This window comes from Scylla paramamosain, chromosome 13 (assembly GCF_035594125.1).
Source record: "Scylla paramamosain isolate STU-SP2022 chromosome 13, ASM3559412v1, whole genome shotgun sequence".
Classification (NCBI taxonomy): Eukaryota; Metazoa; Arthropoda; class Malacostraca; order Decapoda; family Portunidae; genus Scylla; species Scylla paramamosain.
Window position 1 is genome coordinate 20,529,585 of NC_087163.1, and position 5,000 is coordinate 20,534,584.

Genomic DNA, 5,000 nt, shown 5'->3' on the forward strand with positions numbered 1-5,000 from the left:
GTATACTAACAAATCATATCTGAAGAGAGGAGGAAGGTACAGAATACTTTTATTTTTAACAAGGGTTTATGAGAAGTTTCAAACAGCAACAGACCTTTAGATCCTCCCTAGGCTAATATCACTACACTACATTAAATTAACTACAAGGAATTTATGATCTATGTAAAGCTACTATTGATTGTTAACCCTTTTACCGCGATATACAAGGCACAACACATAGGAGCATTGTACACAACCATTGCAGGCACCTACAAGAGAGAAGGGATTAAAAGGCTAGATTTTCCAGTGCCTAACCAGTATAATGTTTAAAGCGGCTATATAATGAAGTGTTTCAGAGTGGGGTGTGATGAAAAACCGTATCTCAAATAGCAGTGAAATGGTTAAGGAATGGTAGGCTTGACGGGATGGTAATGGTGGGTATCCTGAAGAGCTTTTGTTCTCTCATCTCATCACGTCCATTCCTAAAGACGACAAAGATGATTAGTCGGATTCTTATAATATGTGTGAGTGTCTCCTCCTGCTAATGATACAGAATTCTTGTTATGCCATCACTTGAATCATGAAAATAACCTTGGAATCCTCGTTCATTTCCTGCTAAAGATACTGGAGAGAAGCCGCTGAAGTGTTTGGGAATAAGGATATAAATGTGTTGTGAGTTGAGAGTAGGAGTGACAAAATGCTTGCTTAACTTTTTAAATCTTCTATAATTAACCTTTTATTTATTTATTTTAAGAGCGGCATATTGAGCACGCTTTCTCTCTCTCTCTCTCTCTCTCTCTCTCTCTCTCTCTCTCTCTCTCTCTCTCTCTCTCTCTCTCTCTCTCTCTCTCTCTCTCTCTCTCTCTCTCTCTCTCTCGGCTGGATTCCTTGGCACCTTAAAACAAAATCGATAAAAAAAAAGACAAAAAGGGTTGAAGTTATCGGTAACAGACAGAAGAGGAGGGAGGGCGTGTAATCTCTTACGTGGATCCATCGGGGAAGATCTTAAGATTATTGATGACCTCGTTGACTAATGGCTTGCTGGTCTCATGATGCAAGACCCTCCTCGACTCCCCCCTTCACCTCTTGACCGAAGCACCAAACACTGAAACCAGACAGCGTTTGTGCATAGACTTGCATCAGGGGTAACTTTTCTTTCCATCTGAGAATTTCCAGTCGGGAGTTGAAGGTCACGAGTGGATAAAGGGGAGAAAGAAGCGGAAAATAGACGAACTGCGAGAAAGGAAAGAAGAGGGCAAGAGAAATGTAAAAATAACAAGAAAGAGTTGGGAGAAGAGGAAGAAATCAGGGAGAAAGGAAAGTCATGATTCGGGAAATGAGAAGGAAGATGAGCAGAATTACGAGAAAAGGGGAAAGAAGGAAAGTTTTTGAAAAAGGAAAATGGTAGAAAGAGAGAGAGAGAGAGAGAGAGAGAGAGAGAGAGAGAGAGAGAGAGAGAGAGAGAGAGAGAGAGAGAGAGAGAGAGAGAGAGAGAGAGAGAGAGAGAGAGAGAGAGAGAGAGAGAGAGAGAGAGAGAGAGAGAGAGAGAGAGAGAGAGAGAGAGAGAGCAAGCGAACGAGAGCTAATGAGATGAGAGAAGATAGAGAAGGAATAAGAAAACGAGGAGAAATAAGGCAAAAGGAAGAGGTAACACAGAGAAAGAATAAAAAAAGAACATGAACAAGAAGAACAAGAACAAGAACAAGTAAAAAAAAATCAAAATCAAAATCGAAACTAGATAAAAAAAGAAACGAAAAAAAAAACATACAAGAAAAATCAAACAAAAAAAAAAGATAGAACAAATAAAAAAAAAACACGAAATAAATCAACAAAAGACAAATAGAAATAGGAACAAGAAAACAAAAGAATCACCATCACACACTTAAGAGAAGTCAGCAAAGGTCTTCAAGGCGATTGGCGGCGAAAGGCGAAGTTTACTCTGGCTGTCCTTGGGTTAGTTAATTAGAAGGAGTCCAGGCAGGTAGCTTAATCTCCGGTGTTTTGCAGGTGTTGCGTGCCGCCTGGACACCTCCTGCTAACGCCTCCCCTTTCCTCAGGCCCTTTGTTGCAATTTCTTTTACCTTACAATTATCTACAACTACCTGTCCACACGATTCTCCTTTGTTAATTGCGCGTCGCTGTGAGTCGCTTTATGGCGCGCGAGGTTCCTGGAAGGCTCTGTATGTGTGTGTGTCTGTGTGTGTGTGTGTGTGTGTGTGTGTGTGTGTGTGTGTGTGTGTGTTTGTGTGCTACTAGTCAAGTCCTTAGCTGGTCTTGCGTGGTTTAAGATCTATCCGTGGTTGTATAAATAGACGTTTCTCTCTCTCTCTCTCTCTCTCTCTCTCTCTCTCTCTCTCTCTCTCTCTCTCTCTCTCTCTCTCTCTCTCTCTCTCTCTCTCTCTCTCTCTCTCTCTCTCTCTCTCTCTCTCTCTCTCATACAGCTTCTGTTTTCTGTCTGTGTCACTTTTTTATCCGTCCTTGCCTCTCTTTGTCTCTGTCCTTGTCCTCAGTGTTAGTCTTGCTCTCTCTCTCTCTCTCTCTCTCTCTCTCTCTCTCTCTCTCTCTCTCTCTCTCTCTCTCTCTCTCTCTCTCTCTCTCTCTCTCTCTCTCTCCTTCTTTCTTTCATTCTTTGTGCATCTCGGTCTCTGTTTTTCTCTTGATCTGTCTGGCGTTGTGTGTGTGTGTGTGTGTGTGTGTGTGTGTGTGTGTGTGTGTGTGTGTGTGTGTGTGTGTTTCTGTCTCGTCTCTCTCTCTCTCTCTCTCTCTCTCTCTCTCTCTCTCTCTCTCTCTCTCTCTCTCTCTCTCTCTCTCTCTCTCTCTCTCTCTCTCTCTCTCTCTCTCTCTCTCTCTCTCTCTCTCTCTCTCTCTCTCAGGCCGGCCTAGTGACCACGCCACCTTTAAAGGTCAGCTTCCGTACAGGTGAAAGATTTAGATGATGATCTTCGTGTGGAAGGTCGATCACACACACACACACACACACACACACACACACACACACACACACACACACACACAATGACGCAGGCTGTGGAGTTATGAAAATTGTACGGCTGGAGAGAGAGAGAGAGAGAGAGAGAGAGAGAGAGAGAGAGAGAGAGAGAGAGAGAGAGAGAGAGAGAGAGAGAGAGAGAGAGAGAGAGAGAGAGAGATGAAAGCCACGCCTTCCCTTTCTTGTGACAACGCCCACCCTATTCCATCATCTCGTACTTATTACGCTCCTCCTCCTCCTCCTCCTCCTCCTCCTCCTCCTCCTCCTCCTCCTCCTCCTCCTCCTCCTCCTCCTCCTCCTCCTCCTCCTCCTCCTCCTCCTCCTCCTCCTCCTTTTCCTCCTCCTCCTCCTCCTCCCTCTGAATAATTACCTTAACTTGCTATCTCCCTCACACGTGTCACACTCACCTTTAATTTAACTCCACCATACTCATTAGACTCACTATCACCAGCATTTCACCTCACCATGTCTCTGTTTTCCGCCCCCTTTATCTCCCATTCCTATTGTCCCCGTCGCCCTTCATGTCCCCCTGTCCCTTCCCGTAAGCAGGGGCATGTCAGAGGCGCTGCATAACTGAAACCAAAGCGGCGCCCCGTCCAGACAGTGTGAAAACAAGTAGTAAAAGTGATGCCTCGCTTTTCCGGGAAGGGTTTACCTGACTGACGCCACTCACTCCCTTCCACTAAACGTGTCTGGTTAGAGGTGGGCAGAAGGGAAGATGAATGGAAGGAAGGGAGAGGGAAGGAAAGGGGAGGGAAGAATGAGAAGAGAAACATATTGAAAGTAGTGGGGAAGAAAAATTAAGCGGTGGAAGGGAGGAAAGGAGAGAGAGAAAAAGGGAAGGAAAGGGAAGGATGAAAAGAAAACATGTAGGAAGTCTATGGTAGGAAGAAGGGAATGAAGAGGAATGGAAAGGGAAGGAAGGAGAGAGAGAGAGAGAGAAGAAGGGAAGAAGGAAAGAAAGGAAAGGATGAATGAAAGGCAAAACATGTAGGAAATCTATAGTAGAATGAAAGGCAGGAGAGAGAGAGAGGAAGAAAGGAAGGAAGGAAGGATGAAGAGCAAAACACATAGGAAGTTTGTAGTAGGAAGGAAGGAGACAAGGAAAAGGAGAGGAAAGGAAAGAGGGAAGGAGAAAAGAGTAAAGATGAAGAGAAAAATATGCAGGAAGCCTTTACACACCGGCCTAAGTTATGAAGGAAGAGAAGAAGGAAGAAGAGGAAAAATTATAATGAAGAGGACAAGAAGCAGCAGGAGCAGGAAGAGGAAGAGGAGCACATATGAAAAACAAATAAATAACAGCAGACATGTTGCTCCTTACGAAACCACAATAAACTATGCCTCAACTCTGCAGCGAGACGTGGGGCAGCAGAGGCGAAGACCGAGGAGTAGGAGGAGGAAGAGGAAGAAAGGAGATTGATTGACTTAATGGCGCAGCAACAAAGGGATTCTGTGCCGCTGTATGAGGAGGAAGGAGGAGCAGGTGGTGATGATGGTGGTGATGGTGTGAAATGAAACACTGGTTGGTATTTGTGGTCCCTGACAGAGGTAGCGACGGGAGAGCTTATCACAAGGACCTTTCAGAAGACCAGAATAGGAAAGGACACACCACCTTCCTTCTCTTTCTTCCCCTTAGTCTCTTCTGCATCTCTTTAACTCGTCCTCTTATCCCAGCAATGGACTCTCATTCACACCCATCAAACGTACACTTAACTCTTGCACTGTCTCTCATTCCCTCTCTCCGCCAGAATCCCTCTCTCATTAACTCGTGTCTGTGGGCGGCGTCCTTACTGCGTCGTCGTAAATCTGTTTAAATGAGAAGTATTAGCGAGGAGGCTCACTGGTGTGTTACTGATGTGTGTCAAAAGGGACTGAGTGAGTGTACCGGTAAATGAAAAAGGTATTCGCGGTAGAGTTTGAGGCGAAATAAATTAAGTTAGTCGGTAGCTGGTGTGGAGTGACGGACATACAGACACTGGGCCGCTGACGGAATGAGGAGAGATGAAAGACTGCGAGAGGGAAGTGGAAAAAG

The 5,000-nt window shown here is 44.8% G+C and overlaps 1 protein-coding gene across 1 annotated transcript in view; it reads left to right on the forward strand.

Moving 5' to 3' along the window:
- Positions 1-5,000, forward strand: part of LOC135106481 (synaptotagmin-1-like) — a 52,127-nt gene that overhangs the window by 11,312 nt on the left and 35,815 nt on the right. The gene's annotated exons all lie outside the window — the stretch shown is intronic.